The sequence below is a fragment of the Mandrillus leucophaeus genome, unplaced genomic scaffold, assembly GCF_000951045.1.
Source record: "Mandrillus leucophaeus isolate KB7577 unplaced genomic scaffold, Mleu.le_1.0 Scaffold399, whole genome shotgun sequence".
Classification (NCBI taxonomy): Eukaryota; Metazoa; Chordata; class Mammalia; order Primates; family Cercopithecidae; genus Mandrillus; species Mandrillus leucophaeus.
The window spans coordinates 151,017-171,977 of NW_012104242.1; the positions used below are offsets into that span (position 1 = coordinate 151,017).

At 37.4% G+C, this 20,961-nt stretch overlaps 1 protein-coding gene across 1 annotated transcript in view; it reads left to right on the top strand.

The window, feature by feature from the left end:
- The window catches only part of ZMYND11 (zinc finger, MYND-type containing 11), a 134,153-nt gene that overhangs the window by 29,272 nt on the left and 83,920 nt on the right, over positions 1-20,961 (top strand). The gene's annotated exons all lie outside the window — the stretch shown is intronic.

Here is a 20,961-nt window from a genome sequence, read left to right on the forward strand (position 1 = left end):
CAAATCAGTGATTTCTAGTGCATTTACAAGGTATTGTAGCCATTACCACCGTCTAATTCCAGAGCATTTTCACCACTCCAAAAAGAAACCCCAGACCCAATAGCAGTCATTTCCCATTTTCTTTCACCACATCCCCTGGCACCTACCAGTCGTTCTGTAGATTTGTCTGTTCTGGATGTCTCATATAAACAAAAATCATATAATATGTGGCCTTTTGTTTCTGGCTTCTTTCACTTAGCAGAATGTTTTCAAGGTTCATCCATGTTGTAGCATGTGTCAGTATCTTACTCCTTTTTCTGGCCAAATAACATTTCATTGTATGAATAATATTCCGTTGGATATAACACATTTTGTTTCATTTTGTTTATCCATTTATCAGTTGATGGACATTTGGGTTTTTTTCCACTTTTAGGCTAATGTCAGTAATACTGCTGTGAATGTACATGTACATGTTTTTTGTGTGGATGTATGTTTTCAGTTCTTTTGCGTATATGTTTAGGAGTGGAATTGCTAGGTCATTTGGGAACTCTATGTTTTCTTTTTGAGGACCTGCCATACTGTTTTTGAAAGCAGCTGCACCATTTTACATTACCAGCAGCAATGTATGAGAACACTGGTTTCTATTATTGCACCAGTTTCTATTATTCTGTTATTCCTTTTCTTCTTCTTTTTTTTTGAGACAAGGTCTCGCTGTGTCACCCAGGTTGGAGGACAGTGGTGAGATCTTGGCTCACTGCAGCCTTAGCTCCTGGACTCAAGTGATCCTCTGACTTCAGCCTCCTGAGTAGCTGGAACTATAGGTGTTTGCCACCATGCCCAGCTAATTTTTGTTTTTTTGTAGAGACAGGGTTTCGCCATGTTGGCCAGGCTGGTTCTGAACTCCTGGGCTCAAGTCATCTGCCCTCTTTGGCCTCCTAAAGTGCTGCCATTACAGGCATGAGCCACCGCACCCAGCCTATTGTATGATTTCTTGATTGAAGCCATCCTCGTGGTTATGAACTGGCATTTCATTGTGATTTTGATATGCATTTCTCTAATGACTAATGTTAAGCATCTTTTTATGTACTTACTGGCCATTTACGTATCTTTTTTAGAGAAACATCTGTTCAGATCCTTTATCCATGTTTTACTTGGGTTATTTGTATTTCTATTGTTGTAATAATTTTTGTATATTTTGAATAGAACCTCTTTATCAAATATATGATTTGCACGTTTTTAAAAATTTTTTTAAATTTCTTTTACATTATATGGTTGTCTTTTCACTTAATGGTGTTCTTTGAAACACAAAACTTTTTAATGTTGATGAAATCCACTTTATTTTTTCTTTAGTTGCATTTTGACATGATCCCTCTTATTTTTTTTTTTTTCAGTAGGTGATTGTACTCCACTGTATGGATGCCCCATACCGTATTCAACCAGTTCCTTATTGATTTACTATTACAGATAGGGCTATGATAAATGACTTTATATATACATCATTTTGTGATTTTTGCCAGTGAGATTGGTGGGTCAAAGAGTAAATGCATATGTAACTTTGGTGATTATTGCCATATTCCTCTCTATAAAGACTGACATTTTGTGTTCCCGCCAGTAGTGTATGAGAATGCCTACCTCCCTGCAGCCTGTAAAGCAGAGTACATTGCCAGGCTTTTAGAGTTTTGCTAGTCTAATATGTAGAAATGATATATTAAATGTAATCTAAAAATTGCTCTTCTCTAATAATGAGATAAATTAAGCATCTTTCAATGAATGTGTAGGCCTTTTGCGTTACTTTTTGTGTTTTCTGTTTATCCGTATCTTGTGCTCATTTTTTTTCTATTGGATTTTGGGGTGTATTCCAAGATTTTAGAGGTTCTTTACATATTAGGGATATTAGCCCTGAATTTATAAGTTGCAAATATTTCTTACACTGTTGCCTATTCAGTTTGTCACTTGTATTTTTACTTTGTGTGTGGTGTATTTGGGATGTGCAAAGGGTTTAATTTTGCTTGTTTTTGGGTTTTGTGTGTGTTTGCTTGTTTGTTTCTACTCTTTGATTTTAAAGGAATTTATTCATATTTCCATCTAATACTTGATAGTTTTGATTTTCTGACTTTTGATTGTATTTTTCATTCATTCTTTTGAGTTTTCTGAATATATAGTCACATCATCGGTGCCATCTGCAAATAGAAGATGCTTTACCTTTTTCCAGTTCTGATTCCTCTGATTGCCTTCTCATGTGTTTGCATTGGTAAATACCCTCAAAGCAGTATGTAATAAGAAGGGATATAGTGAGGATCCTTAACTGTTTCTTTATTTTAACACAAAATCTTCTAATGTTTCTCCATTAAGTAAGATGATAGCTTTGAAGCTAATATGTATACAGGCATACCTTGGATATACTGTGGGTTTGGTTCCAGACCACCACAACAAAGTGAGTATCACAACAAAGTGAGTTACACACATTTTTTGGCTTCCCAATGTGGATAAAAGTTATGTTTACACTATACCATAGTCTGTTAAGTGTGCAACAATGGTATGTCTAACAAGACAAATGTACAGACCTTAATTAAAAAATACTTTATTGCTAAAAATGCTAACAATCATCTGAGCCTTCAGGGAATTGTGGTCTTTTTGCTGGTGGAGGGTCTTGCCTTGATGTTGGTGGCTACTGGCTGATTAGGTGGTGGCTGCTGGAGGTTGGGATGTCTGTGGCAGTTCCTTAAAATAAGGACAGCAGTGAAGTTTGCCCCATCGATTGGCTGTTTCTTTCATGAAAGATTTCTCTGTCTTTGTAACGCTGTTTGATAGCATTTACCCACAGTGGAACCTCTTTCAAAATTGGAGTCACTCCTCTCCAACCCTGCTGCTGCTTTATCCACTAAATTTATGGAATTTCTGAAACCTTTGTTGTCATTTCAGCAATGTTCACAACATCTTCATCAGGATTAGGTTCTATCTCAAGGAACTATTTTCTTTGCTTATCCATAAGAAGCAACTTCTCATTCATTAAAGTTTTTCCTGAGATTATAGCAATTCAGTTATATCTTCAGGCTCGACTTCTAATTCTAGGTCTCTTCCCATTTCCACCACATCCGGAGTTAACATGCCCAGATCTATCAGAGGAATCACTGTATCAGCTTTAGATTTAGGAAACGTATTCTTTAATAAGACTTGAAAGTTGAAATTACTTATTTTTTTTTTTTTTTTTGAGACTGGGTTGTGCTCTGTCATCTGGGCTGGAGTGCAGTGGCACAAACAGGGCTCCCTGCAGCCTTGAACTCCTGAGCTCAAGTGATCCTCCTGCCTCAGCCTCCCAAAGTGCTGGGATTATAGGTGTGAGCCACTGTGCCCAGCTGAAATTAATTCTTGATCAGTGGGCTGCAGAAGGGAGGTCGTGTTAACCACATGGAAATAACACTCATCTCCCTGTACATCTCCATCAGAGCTCTTGGGTGACCAGGTAGATTGCCAGTGAGCAGTGATATTTTGAAAGAAATCTATTCTTCTGAGCAGTGGGATTAAAATATTCTGTAAACCATTCTGTAAACAGACATGCTGTCATCTAGGCTTTGCTCCATCTACACAACATGGGCAGAGTCGATGTGGCATAATTCTTAAGGGCCCTAGGATTTTCAGAATGTAAATGAGCGTTGGCTTCAAGTTAACGTCACCAGCTGCATTAAGAGTCAGCCTGTTCTTTTGATGATTTGAACCCAGGCATCATCACCTCTCCGGCTGTGAAAGTCCTAGATGGCATTTCTTCCGACGTGAGACTATTTTGTCTTCATTGAAAATCTGTTGTTTAGTGTAGCCACCTTAATCAGTTATCTCAGCTAGATCTTCTGGATGACTTGCTGTTTCCTCCTGTACTTTTATGAGACAGCTTCTTTCCTCATGAATGACCTCATGAATCTACCTCTGCTAACTTCACACTTTTCTTCTGCAGCTTCCTCACCTCTCTCAGCCTTCAGAGAACTGAAGAGAGTTTGGGTCCTTGTTCTGGATTCAGTTTTGGCTTAAGGGAATATTGTGGCTGATCTGGTGTTCTATTCAGACCACTAAAATATTTTCCAAAGCAGTAATAAGGCTGTTTTGCTTTCTTATCATTCATGTGTTCACTGAAAGAGCGCTTTTGATTTCCTTCAAGAACTTTTCCTTTACATTCGCTGCTGGGATAGCTATTTGGCTTAAGAGGCCCAGCTTTCAGCCTGTCTTGGCTTTCGACATGCCTTGCTCACTAAGCTTAATCATTTTTAGTTTTTGACTTAAAGTGAGAGAGATGTGACTCTTCGTTCACTTGAACACTGTGAGGCAATTGTAGGGCTATTAGTCCACCTGATTTCATTATTGTGTCTCAAGCAGGCCCGAGCAGAGGGAGAAAGATGGGAGAAGGAGCAGTTGGTGGGGCAGTCAGAACACACGCGTTTAGTAGGTTCACTGTCTTACATAGGTGTAGTTTGTGGTACCCAAAATAATTAGTGACAGCAAAGATCACTGATCACAGATCACCGTAACACATACAATAACGATAATGGAAAAGTCTGAAATATTGTGACACTTAACAAAATGTTGTCCAGAGACGTGAACTGGGCCCACGCTGTCGGATAAAGGGCAGTAGACTTGCTTGACTCAAGGCTGCCACATCAGATTTTTTTTTTTGAAAAAAAGCAATACTTGAGCACAATAAAGCAACTTGTAAACCAATGAGGTTTGCCTGAATGTTAAAGCGGTATCCCTCAGTTCTTCGTTTGAGGGTTTTTTATATGAATGAATGTTGAATTTTGTCAAGTGCTTTTTCAGTATCTCTAGAGGTGATCATATTCTTCTTAGTTCTTCTGATACCATTTATTATATTAATGTATTTCCTAATATTGAACCATCATTGCATTCCTGTAATGATACATTAAAAACGGTATTTTGATTGTGTTTACCAAAATTTATTTAAGATTTTTGCATGGACATTAATACATTTGTTTGTAGCGTAAATTTATATGTTTATTGGTATATGTATGTGTCGAGTCCGAGGCAGTTGCTCAGTTTCATGTTTGTTCCCGGCAGCCCCTTTTCTAAGCCTGTCCTGCGCTTGTTCTAACAGTGACTGGACTTTTTTACAGGTCTGCTATAAAGCTCTTGGTTTGGGAATTCCCGTTCCATCCCTTCTTCCTGTGTTGAGTCCTGTTTCCCGGACGAGGCAAGATTGCAGGTTTTTCTTCCTCCTGATTTATTTATTCATATTCGTAGCTTCCTGAGAAAAGGCACATACATTTTTTGAATATCTACGTGACTGAAGTGTCTTTAGTTGGCCTTCACTCGTTGATCATTTAGAGGGATTAGACATTTAGGTTGAAAATAATTTTTCTAAAGAATTTAGAAGGCATTCATCTATCATTTTCTAGTTTCCATGTTGATACCAAGAAATCTGATAACATTTTGTTTTATGACCTCTCCCCATCACCCATCACTGCCTGGGAAGCAACTCTCAGTGTTTTGATATTCTAAGCTGATGTGCTTTGGCCTTCCTTCCATTCATATGTTGGACAGTTGATGGGCCCTTTCTGTTTGCAAATGGCTGTTTTTCAGTGCTAGAAACTCTACTTGAATAATTTTTTCCTTCCATTTTATTATTCAGATATGATATCATGTATTTTTCTTGTCTCCTATTGTGCATTCCTTATTTTTTTGTTCTACTTTTTGGGAGATTGCTTCAACTATTTTCTAACCCTTTAACTGAATTTGTTATTCCTCATATTTTAAATTTTCCTGAATATTCCTACTTATAGTATCTTATTTATGGTTTATAGATAAAATTCTGTTTCTAACTCTTTCATATTAATTACATATATTTAAAAAATCTTTACTGTTTCTGCATTTTCTGTTTTTAATTCCTCCTTCTCCCCCAACCCTTACCCTCTTCTGTTTGTCTGATGTGGCCTCTTTCTTTATTGAGAAGCTAGTCTCAGATACCTGGTTATCCGTGGCTGTCTGTTCACATTTAAGGGTGAGACACTGGAAAGCTGGTGTGAACAGTTGTCTTGGACTCAACACATACCTGTACCTATTCTGTGTGAGTTGGCTTTACTGTTGGGATGTCAGGTGGCCAGGTGGCTTTTTCTTTAGATACCTTCAAATGTCAGTGTCTAAAGAGTCTTTCTCTGGGAACATTTAATTTCTCCAGAAAGGTATTGTTTGGTTTCTTGCCTGAGCCTGAGATCTGGAATTTGGCTGTAGAAAGGGAATGCCAACTATTTTTGATTGATTATGTAGCGTTTTGCTTAACACCGTGTTCCCCTCACACCCTACTCCAGCTTAAAATCCCTTCAGTTGCTGTGTATTGCTGTCATATTGCAGTCCAAGCTACTTATTGTCAGCTTTGCATTCTGCATGATTTAATCTCAGTATGGCTCTCTTCTGCTTTTCATAGTTCTGTTTACCACATTCCACTGTCCTTTCTGCTTCAAACATACTGAGTTCTTTCTCACTTAACAGCTTTGCATGTGCTTCCCCTTTGTAAGGCTAGCTCTCTTTCACTATTTAAGTCTTTCCTCATGTATAATCTCCTTGACTTCCTAGGATAGGCAGGGTTGGTTAGGTTATGCTGTGATACCAAGCGACCTCAAAATCTCAGTAGTTTAAAACAGTGATTGTTGCTCATAATATATGTCCATCACAGATGAGCTGGGAGTTCTGCTGTCATTTGTCCTCATTCTAGTATGTAGGCTGACAGAGCAGCCACCAGTTTCGGAATGGTATAAAGAAAAAGAAAGCATAGCAAATCATAGTGAGCTTTCTTACATCATCCGTTGTACAAGTGGTATAAATCCCTTTTACTCAGATTCTGTTTGTCACATCCACACATGGCCTCGCCTAATTTCAGTGTGGTGGGGAAGTGCATTGTCCTAATTAACAGTGCATTTCGATTTAACTAGAAATTGGAGTATGACTTTCTCGAGAAGAAAAAAGGAAGGATAGTGTGTGTGTGCTGGGGAGGTATATGTGAAAGAGATTAATTGACTTAAGTAGGAAGATAATTACATAAGGGTAGGGTTTGTAAATACAGAGGTAAGACCCAAAAAAGAAAACTAAAATAGTTGACAGTGATTGCCTTACGGTGGCAGGAAGAGGGGGTAGGGGGTTTGGGATTATTTGATTTTTGAAAAATCATGTGTATATAGTATTTTAATTAAAATAATAAAATTTAAATAATCCTCGACCTTCATGTGACCTCTCATCTGTCTCTTTCCAGCTACTGTTCCATCTACCTCCTTGACTTTTTTCAGGCATTCTTCTGGAAGGAGCTCTCTTCTCTATTTCAGTTTCTTCACCTGCCACTTCTTAGCCCACTCCTATCCGGTTGGGGTGCCATTATTTCACTAAGACAGCTCTTGCTGAAGTCATCAGTGACCAACATATTGCTAAATCTAGTGGATATTTTCAGTTCTTTCTGCTTTTTGACATCCTAGCATTATTCTGTACTTTCTGAAATCTTTTTTTTTTTTTTTTTTTTTTTGAGACGGAGTCTTGCTCTGTCGCCCAGGCTGGAGTGCAGTGGCCGGATCTCAGCTCACTGCAAGCTCCGCCTCCCGGGTTTACGCCATTCTCCTGCCTCAGCCTCCTGAGTAGCTGGGACTACAGGCGCCCGCCACCTCACCCGGCTAGTTTTTTGTATTTTTAGTAGAGACGGGGTTTCACCGTGTTAGCCAGGATGGTCTCGATCTCCTGACCTCATGATCCGCCCGTCTCGGCCTCCCAAAGTGCTGGGATTACAGGCTTGAGCCACCGCGCCTGGCCTTTTCTGAAATCTTGCCTTCACCAGACTTCTGTAAGACAACTCTCCTAGATTGGCTCTTAGTTCTTAGGGGCCTAGGTCGCTTTCTACCATATTCTTTCCTGGGGCAGTCTAATCTACATTGATGGTTTCCGTTACCATGCTTAGGTGCCTCACAGATCTTCAGCATATATTCTCAGCTCACTAGCTCTATCTCCACATACCTACTTAACATCTCCCTTAGATGTCTAAAAGACGCCTGAACTTAGTCTGCCTAAAACCAAACTCAGCACACACATAGGTATACCACTGCCTTCTGCAAACTTAGTCTCCATCCCAGATTTCTTATCTCAATTGAAAACACCCCAATGTAACACCCTGTGAAAACCGGAAATCTAAGCATTATCCTTGACACTCACCTCTCCCTTATTCCCAGTCCAAAATTAAGTTGTGATATCTTTTCCTCATTCTATACCCTGTAGCCAGAGGTAACTTAAAAAACCCATTATTTTCTGAAGCTCCCATTGGTCTTGCATTCTTTTTGCAGCTTTTCCTCAATTACTACTCTCCTCTTCCTCATTTCAAAACTTACTCCAAAGCTACAGTAATCAAAACAATGTGGTATTGGAATAATATAGATATGTAGTCTAGTAATAATATAGATTTATAGTCTAGTGGAATAGAATTTAGAGTTCAGAAATAAACCCATACATCTATGGCTGTTGATTTCTGACAAGGATGCTAAGTCCACTCAGTTGGGAAAGAATAGTCTCATCAACAGATGGTGCCAAGATAACTGGATTTCCACATGTACAGAATGAAATTGGACCCCCTACCTCACATCACATATAAAAATTAACTCCAGATGGGTCAGTAACCTAAATATAAAAGCCAGAACCCTAAAACTTTTCAAAGAAAACAGTTTAATCTTCATGACCTTTGATTTTGCAGTGGATTCTTAGGTATGACACTAAAAGCATGAGCAACAGAAGAAAAAATAGTTGTTATATTTTATCAAAATTTGAAAGTTTTATGCATTAAAGGACCTTATCAAGAAAGTGTAAAGACAGTCTACAGAAGGGAAGAATGTTTGCAAAGCTTGTATCTGTTCCTGGATTGGTATCTAGAATATTTAAAAAACACCTACAGCTCAACAGCAACAAAAAGACAGCCCAATTAAAAATGGGCAAAGGACGTGAATAGACGTTCCTCCAGACTTATATACATATCCAGTAAATACATGAAAAGGTGTTCAACATCATTAGTCCTTAGAAAAATTCAGGTCAAACCCACAATGAGGTAATTACATTTACTTAGATGGCTATGATTTTTTTAAAGTGAAAAATGGGAAATAATAAGTGTTGGTAATAATGTGGAGAAATTGGAACACTTGTACATTGCTATCGGGATTGTAAAATGGTGCAGCTGCTTGTAAAAAGAGTTTACTAATTCCTCAAAAGGTTAAATATAGAATTTATTACATGATCTGGCAATTCCACTTCTGGGTATATGTTCCAAGGAGTTGAAGGCAGACCCAAGCAGATACTTGTATGCCAGTGTTCACTGCAGTCTCATTCACAACGTTTTTCAAAAGGTGGAAACCACCCAAGTGTCCATCAACAGATGAGCAGATAAACAAATTGTAATTTATCCATATGGTGGAATATTCTTCAGCCGTAAGAAGAAATAAAGTACTGGCACGTGCAAGAAAGTGATGAACCTAGAAAACACACTAATTGAAATAAGACAGACACAAAAGGACAAATACTGTATGATTCCACTCATGAAATGTCTAGGCATATTAATAGATATAGAAAGTGGATTTGAGGATGTCAGGGGCTTGGAAGAGCAGAGAATGGGGAATTATTACTTAATGGTCTGTAGTTTGGGGCGATAAAAAGTTTTAGAAATAGGTAATGGTGATGGTTGCAAAACACTGAGAATGTACGGTAATTAGTGCTGCCAGACTGTGTACTCAAAAATGGTTAAGATGGCAAATCCTATATTAATATATATTTTGCTACAGTTTTAAAAATAATATAATGTTCCAAAAACCACTGAATTGTACACTTCACATGGGTGAATTGTATGTGAATTATACCTCAATAAAGCTTTATAAAAAATAAAAAGGGTAACAATTTTCTCACCCACCATTTTGTTTTGTAGACTGTTTTGTCAAACTGAAAAGTCCTGAAATATCCTTTTGCATTTACTAGTATAACTAAAAAGGTAATTAAAACATTTTTTAAAAAGTGAATAAAGGGTTCACAATGACCTGTTTTGCTATCAGGAACCTTGATCAATGTGTTGCATAGCAATATTTCCCCATTCTTAATCTAATGTACTTTGATCCAAACAAACAGAAAGCTACCAGGAGATCCATTCTGAGGGCTCTGTATTGCCAGTTATCCATGTTCTGTGACTGCCACATGTGGAAAGTGTACAGCAGATTGTCTTGGGGCTCTTGGGGCAGTATTACTGATCTTTACTTAAGACCTGGTAGTTAACCATTTATTATTATAGACTAGATTTTTTTCTCTTCCTATTTTTTAAGTTTTTTTAATGTGGCAAAATACACATAACATAAAATTTATTATCTTTATCATTTTTAGGAGTACAATTTAGTGTATTTAAATGCATTTATAATGTGCAATTCTCACCATCATCCATCTCTGTGATTCTTTTTGTTTTGTGAAACTTAAACTCTATACCCATTAAACAATAACTCTTGATGCCCCCTGGCAACCAACAACTAATTTTTTAATATCTCAGGTTTGGCTGGGGAGAGTATTGAATCAGTAAGTATTTATTTAGCATCTATTTTATGGTAAAAGTTATTAGGGGCATGAAGAAGGTTTAAAATACGGGATGCTTTAAAAAACTGACAATACTGCTGGGCAGACAGTACTATATATGCAATAATTATATAGGAATCACAATGATAACATGGCATTTATTATAATTATACCTTGGATATATGTAGCTTATACATGCAAGTTATAATGATAATTGTGGGGCACCAATAAAAGACCAAACACTTTAAAAAAAACTAATGCTAGGATTGATAAGAATTTAATATATAACGCCAGGCATGGTGGTATGTGTACCTGTGTCCTTCGGGAGGCTGAGGTAGGAGGGATTACTTGAGCGCAGGAGAATGGAGTCCAGCCTGGGCAACATAGTAAGACCCTGTCTCTTAAAGGAAAATTTAACGTATGATTAGGGAGGTATCACATTTTGTTGGAGAAGAGAAAAATCCTTCAGTGAATCACACTAGCTCAGTGGTTGCTTCTTCAGGGAAACACTCTGTATTTTCATTTAATGCCACATTCAAAAAGTAATTCCATGGTTTCCAGCCTGGCATGGAAGGAGCTCATGTAACCATGCTGTCCTAACCACAAGTAAAGAGCTGAACAAGCAATAATAATAATAATAATAATAAACAAAAAAACTCTTTTAGATCCATCAGGGAAGTGAAGCCATGGGGCATACTGCCGCACCGAAGATTGGAGACAGGCAGGTGGGTGTAAAGAATCACAGCTTAGCAGAGCAGAAACCCACAAGCAGAAACCTCTGTGGGGACCAGTGCCGGAGCAGGAGAGGCTGAACTGTAATGGATGGATCGCTAGATGCACAGCATGGACAACTCTGAGAGTTAGAAGCTTCAGAGGGGCCCAGTCATGGGGGACGGCTGCCACAGTGTTGAATTTTTACCTCCAGGAGCTTGACCTCACAGTGAATATTGGAGAAAAATCTCCTTGTGCTTCTTGCAGCGGGAGGGGGAAAGGGATCATTTTGTGATGTAAGAGCTTTCTGTTCTTAACAAAGCCTACCCTCAGGAGACATGGTTTTACCGAAGCCTAGCCTACCTGGGGGAAGGGAAATACCTAACTCCAGCCTACTGTAGCTTTCTACATGGGGAAAGGGAAATATACAACCTCAGCCCCCTCCAGTCATCCCGTCCCACCTAAGGGGGGAAACTGCAGCCCTGGTGAAGTTCAAAGTCCAGTGGCACAGGCTGTCGAAAGATTAAATCGTAGGGCTAAGAAGGCTTCCCTTCCCCACACCTTGCACTATGTTATTGAAGGCCTATTTAGCAAGGTTCCTTTTACCCAGTACATCACGTTCACCTTTCAGCAGAAAATTACAAGAGGTCTACTAAAGCAAAAACCAGCAGTGTGAAGAAACTGAACAAGCATTAGAACTAGAGTCAGATATGGCAGGAATGTTGGAATAATCAGACCACGGATTATTAAAAACTGTGATTAAAATGCTAAGAGTTTTAATGCCAAAAAATAGGCAACAAGAATAAATGGACGATACAAGCATAGAGATGGAAATTCTAAGAAGGAACCAAAAAGAAGTGCTAGAGATAAAAAACACTGTAACAAAACAAAAAAACCTGTGGTGGGCTTATCAGTAGACTGGACGTGACCAAGGAGAGAATCTCTGAATGTGAGGATGTGACAACTAGTAATCTTCAGAACTGAAAAGCAGAGAGAGACAAGTCTGGGAAAAAAGCAATTGAGAAAAGAATATTCAAGAACTGCAGGAAAGCTACAAAAGATGTAACATATGTATGATGGGAATACCAGAAGGGAAGAAGGAGAGAAAGGGACAGAAGAAATATTTGAGTCAAGAATGCTTGACAATTTCACCAGTATCAGACACACCAACCAAAGATCCAGAAAGTTCAGAAAACACCAAGCAGGCTAAATGCCAAAAATATTATACCTAAGCATACCATATTCAAATGTCAGGAAATTAAACTTGAAAGAAGCCAGAGGAATAAGCACTTTACCTGTAGAGGAGCACAGTTAAGAATTACATCTGACTTTTTTTCAGAAACCATGCAAGCAAGAGGAGTTGGAATGAAAGTGTTGAAAGAAAAAACCCCACCAGCCTAGGATTCTGTATCCAGTAAAACTATATCTTTCATAAAAAGTAAAAATACAGACTTTCTCAGACGAAATTAAGGAAATTTGTTGCCTTGTAATGTTAAAAGAAGTTCTTCAGAAAGAAGGCAAATTATTTCAGTTAGAAACCTGGATGTAGATGAGGAAAGGAAGATCATTCAAGAAGGAATAAGGAAAGATAAAATACATTTTTTTTCTTTCTACTAACAGATAATTTGTTCAAAACAATAATAGTAACTGTGTATTTGATTGTGTGTGTGTGCGCGCTTATGTGTAAGTAAAATGAATGACAGTTTAAGTGAAATGGCACAAGGGACTGGAGGGAAGAATTCAGAATATTTTGTTATTATAAGGTACTTGCACTGCCCATGAAGCAGTATAATGTAATTCGAGAGTGGACTTGGGTTAATTGTAATGTGTGTTGCAAACTCTGGGGAAACCACTACAAGTAGTAAAGCAAGAAGTATAATTGATGTGATAAGAAAGGAGAGAAAATTGAATTGCATAAAATGCTCAACTAAAACCACAAAAGGTAGGAAAAGTGTGGAAGACAGAAATAAGAGTAACAAAGTCAAACAATAGAACATAGTGACAAACATGGCAGATATTAATCTAATTATATTAATAATCACTTGAAATATGGCCTAAACACAGCCATTAAAAGAGAGATTGTGAGAGTGGATCAGAACACTCGACCCAACAATATCTTGACTGCCAGAAATGCACTTTAAATACACAGATTGAAGAGATAAAGAATATAGCATGGTAACACTAATGAAAAGAAAATCAGAATAGCTGTATCAGTTTCAGACAAAGGACTTCAGAGGCAGGGAAGTTATCAGGGATAAAGGTGGGCAGTATATAATGATAAAGGAGTCAATACTCTAAGAAGGCATAACAGTGCCTAATGTGTATGCACCTAACAACCGAGCATCAGAATATGTGAGGCAAAAACTGATAGAACTCCTAGGAGAAATAAATGAATCCACTACTATAGTTGGAGATATCAATACCCCTCTAGCAAAAATAGACTGATCTAGCAGGCAGAAGGTTGGTAAGGACATAGTTGAACTCAAAAACATCAATCAACTGGATATAATTGACATCTATAGATTACATTATTCAATAACAGCAAATCACACTATTCAATCACAGCAAATCACACATTCTTCTGAAGGTCACACAGAACATTCACCAACATAGACCATGTTCGATGCCATAAAACAGACCTTAATAAACTTAAAATAATAGAAATAGTATATCTGCTGTCAGACCACAATGGAATGAAGAGTGAAATTAATAACAGAAAGATAGCTGGAAAATCCCCAAATATATTGAGATGAAATGCACACTTCTGAATAACAGGGCTCAAATAATAAATCTTGAGGAACTTTTAAGTATTTGGAACTAAGTGAGAACAAAAATGGTTTATCAAAATCAGGTGATCTTACCAATAGATACAGAAAGAGGATTTGACAAAACCCAACATTCTTTCATAAAACCTCCCAAGAAACTAGGAATGAAAAGGAGCTTCCTTGACTTGTTAAAGAGTATCTACACAAACCCTACAACTAACATCATACTTAATGGTAAGGAACTTGAAGCTTTTCCATTAAGATCAGGAACAAGGCAAGAATGTCCCCTCACCACTGCCTTTCAACGTCATATGGGACGTCCTAGTTGTCTTACTCTATTCCTGCTGCTATAACAAAACACCACAGACTGGGTAATTTATAAATCACAGAAGTTTATTTCTCACAGTTCTGCATGCTGGGAAGTCCAGGATCAAAGCACTGGCAGATTCGTGTCTCGTAAGGGTTGCTCTGTTTCCAGGATGATACTTTATTGCTGTGTCCTCACATGGCAGAAGAGATGGAATGGCCAGGCAGGTCTCTGAAGCCTCTTTTTTAAGGGCATTAATCCCATTCATGAGGGCAGAGCCCCCAGGGCCCAATCACCTCCCAGCCTCTCCACATCTGAATGCCGTCACCTTGGGGTTTAATTTCCCACATAAATTTTGGATAAACAAAAACATTCAAACTGCGGTACTAGCTAATGCAATAAGATAATAAACAGAAATAAGAAGCAAATAGATTGGGAAGGAAGAAATAAAACTGTCTTTGTTGGCAGATGACATGATCATTTATATAGCAAATCCAAAAGAATTAACAAAAAACTCCTGGAACTACTAAGTGGTTGTAGCCAGGTTGCAAGATACAAGGGTAATATACAAAAATCCATCACTTTCCTATTTATCAGCAATGAACAAGTGTAATGTGAAATCGAAAGCGTATTATTTACATTAGTACCCCTGAAATGAAATGCTTAGGTAGAAATCTAATAAACTGTGAACAAGGTGTATATCAGGAAGACTGCAGAGCTCTGATAATAGATATAAAAGATTAAATAAATGATGCAATATTCCATGTTCATGGATAGGAAAACAATATTGTCAAGATGTCTCTTCTTCCCACTTTTATGTACAAATTCGTGTAGTCTCAATCAGAATACCAGCAAGTTATTTCATGGATATCAACAAATTGATTCTAAAGTTTATATGCAGAGATAAAATACCCAAAATAGTCATCGTAATATTGAAGGACAAAGTCTGAGGACTGATACTACCTGACGTTGACTTACTGTAAACTTCCGTGACCAAGACAATGTGGCATTGGTGACAGGACAGACAAATAGATGGATGGAACAGAATAGACAACCCAGAAATACATAAATACAGTCAGTTCAACTTTTACCAAGGAGCAGAGGCAATACCTTGAAGCAAAAAGCCCTTGAGGAAATGGTGCTGGAACAAATGGACATCCACTTTCAAAAAAAAAAAAAAAAAAGAAAAAGTTAAGAATCATCTAGGCACAGACCTTACATCCTTCACAAAAATTACCTGAAAAGGAATCGGGGACCTAAGTGTAAACTACAAAACTGTAAAACTCTCAGGCAATAGCATAGGAGGAAACCTAGATTACCTTTTGTGTGGTCACAATGTTTTCGGTACAACACTAAAGGCATGATCCATGAAGGAAAGAATTGATAAGCTGGACTTCCTTAAAATTTAGTACTTTTGTTCTGTGAAAGATAATGTCAAGAAAGCGAGATGACAGGCCACAGACTGGGAGAAAATAATTGCAAAAGACATATCTAATAAAGGACCATCAAACAAAACATAACAAAGAACATCTAACATTAAATAATAAGAAAATGGAAAACATGTTCTGGAAATGGGCAGAAGGGCAAAGGTGGGAGCATCACTTGAGGCCCGGAGTTGGAGACCAACCTGGGCAACGTAGAGTAATCCTGCCTCTCCAAAACATTAAAAAATAAAAAATGAGCAGGGCGTGGTGGTGCATGCCTGCAGTCCTAGCTACTCTAGAGTCTAAGGCAGGAGAATCACTTGCGCCCAGGAATTTGAGGGTATAGTGAGCTATGACTGCACGGCAGACTGGGTGACAGAGTGAGACCCTCTTTCAAAAATATATTTAAAAAATTTTTTTAAGGGCAGAAGACCTGGCTGGACATCTCACCAAAGAAATACGGATGACAAATAAACATATGAAAATATATTCAATATCATTAGGAAATTTTTAAAAATCAATAAGGTATCACCACACACTTATTAGAATGGCCCAGATCCAAAAGACTGACAATCCCAAATGTTGATGAGGATGTGGAACAACAGAAGTGCTCAGTCATTGCTGGTGGAAGTGCAAAATGGTCTGGTCACTTGGGAAGACAGTTTGGCAGTTTCTTACACAACTGAACATTTTCCAGCCATACGAACCAGCAGTTACACTCCTTAGTATTTACCCAAATGAATGGAAAACTTACGTGCACATAAAAACATGCACATGGATGTTTATAGCAGCTTTGTTTTGATTGCCAAAACTTAGAAGCAGCCTGTCCTCGAGTAGATGAATGGATGAACTGTGTTATATGCAGCCAGTGGAATATTATTCAGTACTAAAAAGTAACAGTCTATCAAGCCATAAAAAGCTATGGAGGAAACTTAACGCATATTACTAAGTGAAGGAAGCCAACCTGAAAAGGCTACATGTTGTTTGATTCCAACTCTGTGACATCCTGGAAAAGGCAACACTATGAAGACAGTAAAAAGACCAGTGGTTGCCGAGGGTTAGGGGAAGGAAGGGATGAATATGTGAAGCACAGATGATTTTTAAGTCAGTGAAACCTTTCTGTATGGGTAGTACAGTGGCACATACTTGTCATTCATACATTCGTCAAAACCCATGGAATGTGCACCACCAAGAGTGAGCCCTCATGTGTACTGTGGACTTTGGGTCGTAATGATACGTCAGTGTGGGTTTGTGGATTTTTAACAAACGTATTGCTCTGGCGTGGGATGTTGATAATAGGGGAGGCTGTGCATGTGTGGGGCCAGGGAGTATATGGAAACTCTGTATTTTCCATTCAATTTTGCTGCAAACTTAAAATTGCTCTAAAAAATAGTTTACTAATCATAATTTTAAAAAAGTAATTCTCCCCAGCACTTTCGGAGGCCTAGGTGGGCGGATCACCTGAGGTCAGGAATTCGAGACCCAGCCTGGCCAACATGGTGAAACCCCATCTCTACTGAAAATACAAAAATTCCCCAGGTGTGGTGGCACGTGCCTGTAATCCTAGCTTAGCTACACGGGAGGCTGAGGCAGGAGAATAACTGGAACCTGGGAGGTGGAGGTTGCAGTGAGCCGAAATCACACCATTGCACTCCAGCCTCGGTGACAAGAGCGAAACTCCGCCTCAAAAACTAAAAAATACAAATAAAAATCTACAAAATATAATTACATATTTTTCTGATTTGAGTGTAGAGGGACTTCTGATCACAAAAGCAATGATAAAAGAATACATAGCTAGATTTCAGTAAAATTTAATGTTTATTAAGAGGCAAAGAGGAAAGCATTTTATGGATGAACCTAATGTGAAAATTAATATATAACTGGGAAAATGGTATGAAGAGACAATGAAAAATAATTTGAAAGTGCTAATAGACTTTGGGAAAAAGTAATAATATTTGATGCAAATATTTGAAAACATTTTATGCAATGTACTGATAAAAAACCTGAACCTACCACCAGAAGTAAAAATCAGAACCTATTTGGTGTTTTGAATTCCCATACTGTGCTCCTCCATCTCTTTTCCCTGCCCCCTCAGCTGTTCTTGTTAACTATTGTGTTTATCATTTCCTTAAAGCAGTTTTCACAAATATATATATATCACCAAGCACCATCTTGTTTCATTTTGAATATTCCTAAGCTTTTTTCTGACATGATTTCTCCTTTATTCTCCCTTTTGCCCTCACCCGAGTTTGTGTAGAAGTAGTATGGATATAAAATGACACTTCTGTAGACTGTGGAGATTACAGTACATATGGATTTGTTGGGATGGAGAATATCAGTATCACCTAGGGGGTTATTAAAGTTACTCAGAAGTTTTTGCTATTTTTTATTTTTATTTTTTTTAACTACAGGCTTCTTGAGAATCATGGTCTACTTTTACCAAAAGGGGCCTGTTCCATTCCCCAAATGTGTTGGAGCAGAACAAAGATTGAAGACTGTATTAATGATCTCCACAGAGTCTTCTGATCTTTCTTTTTGATGTCTCAATCTTTGATAAAACATAAAGAAAGGTACACTCTGGGCTCTTGTTATTTACATAACAACTGAAAAATTGAATTTAATAATTTTATATTGAAGGGTTAGTATGTTCAAAACTGCTAGGCACGTTGAAAAACATGAGTTATAAAAATGAATAAGATGTATCTTGTCTTAGTTGAATTAAAACAATTCTTTTGAGGAATTCGTAAGTATTTGTACAAGCAATACATTTGTAAGAGATGTATAAACAAATTGCTATTAGAATACAAAGGACAATTGAGTTTTATTTGGTTTGATTCCAGGAGAAAAGGCTGGTCAGGGAAAATTGCATTAAAGTAAATCCTAGAAAGGACAGGGAAATTTTTAATAATTGGTAAGGGGCAGGGGAGAACATTCCAGGGAGAGAGAACTGCATAAACAAAGGGATGGAGGTGTGACGTTTGGGAGAGTAATTGGGAGCTGTGGGCAGTAATGCAATATGCACTCAGATAAGGATGGACTGTAAAATTTGGTTTGGCCATATCAACAAGGACCTTAAATAATCAGCTCTCTGTACCCAGGATTCCAAGACTTTCTTTTTACTGATGAACACCCAAAGTGCTGTTCTTTTCTTATATATCTAGTCACATCATTAGTCATGTTTACTGGATGAGAGGAGGATGTTTGTCCATTTTGCTTATTGCTGTATCCCTAGAACATAGGAGAGCACCTGGTGTGTAACAGGCATACACGAATTGTATGTTAAATGAGTGAATGAATTTAGATTTCATATGAAAGGATAATTTTATGGTTGCACTTTAAAGAGATCTTGCCTCCATAGGTCAAGTTGTTTTTGGTAGCTTTATAATATGCCTCAAACTTCATTGTGTTTCTCTCACTTGGATTTGTCTTTCCCTGGCATTGTTTGCAATGTTCTGCGTGGGCTCTTAATAACTAACGATCATCCTCCCTATAGTGCACCTGTATTACAAGGTATGTGTATGTTCTGTGACTTGATTCAGGTAGTTCTCAAATCTTTGATTTTTAACTTTACACCTGCTTTTCTGAAATGTAGCATTGCTTCATTCTTTAATCTTGATTTTAATCATTTCTAGGAATCTGTGACATCACTTTTAGGGTTTCTGCTACTTAGTCCCCACTATATTCTTCTGGTTATGTTATATAAATAGTTATATTTACTATTTATTATGATATTATTTAAAAATGTTAGCTTTGCTGTTAAATTTAACATTTTACATTTTTTTATAGTTCTGAATACATTATTCATATTCTTACATATCATAAATTGTGAAAAAAAATTTGCAAGTTGAATTGTTACCTATACCTATTTGTATTATTCTTCAATGTTTGCTCTAGAAATTATAATATACATCCTTAATTTATGATAGCCTCCCTTGAATTAACATAATACTACTTGCATAAAATGTAGGAGATTTATAATAATATATTTCTACTTACTCCCACTTCCCTTCCTGTGTGTTTTGGTTGTTATATATTTTATTTCTACGTGTGTTTAAGCCTAATGACACCTATCAATTATTTTTATCTTTGCTTTAAACTGCCAGTTATCTTTTAAAGAAATTAAGAAAGGGAAAAATTGGCTTTTACATTTTCCTGCACATATTTACCATTTTGCAGAGCTCCTCATCTCTTTGCTCAAATTTTACCTAAGTGAGAAGTAGTGTCTCCCTTGTCTGAATTTTTATAGTACATATTGTGGACCATTTATATGTCATATATGACCTTACAGTTAGTTCCATGTGTGTATGTCAAATTTCCTCTGCCAGTTTTAGAGTATTTTTTTGGCAAGGGTCGCTGTTTATACAGTTTCAACTACTTCATTGTGTCTAGCACAGTGCCTTATATAAAGTGGACACCTGTATATATTTTTAACTATATAGGAATAACTGAAACTTTGTTCATTTTTCTGAGTATTTGTATAATCTCACAGGATTGAGTTGTATTATTACAGTTCACCATTAGATGTCACTTTCTGACATATGGTAAATGCTTACCAATGAATTCCTTCCATTAAGGCATATCAAATTCTGAAAGTTGGTGCTCCAGTACAAGTGCACTTCAACAGAGAAATTTTTGTACATTTTAAAGTGATTACTGTCTAAAATGGAAGTGTTCCTAAGTTACAATTTTTGTATTTTAGTTATGTATAAAGTTATACAGAACCAACTGATATTCCTAAAGTTTTCTTTAGAACTTGAATACTGGTATTATTTTTGAATTATTTGCTCTGTGGAGCAGCTTGGAACTATTAGAAGTAATAGTGTGAGAATATTCAGGAATACCTTTAAATATGTTCAAAATGTATTCTGATGCTGGTGTAATTCTGAAAAACATCTTATTTTAGGAGCCTGACTGACCCAATTTTCTCAAGATAAGTTTTGGTAGCAACTATAGAGTTTATCTGTGTTTGTCTGAGAAAGTGGGGGAACTGAGTGGGCTGTGAAGAAACACAGAGGTAGAGAAAAGGGAGATTCCTGTGGCTGTCTTGGCCAGTCATGGAACACAGCAAAGTGCTTCCCTCCCTCATTCTCCGAACTTAAAATATAGGAAAGGGCAGATCAAGGGGATTTCATCGATCTCAGAAGGCTTAATGTTCACTGTATATTCTAGAACCTAGATTTTAAAATCAGCATGATAGCATGTATGATCTAGA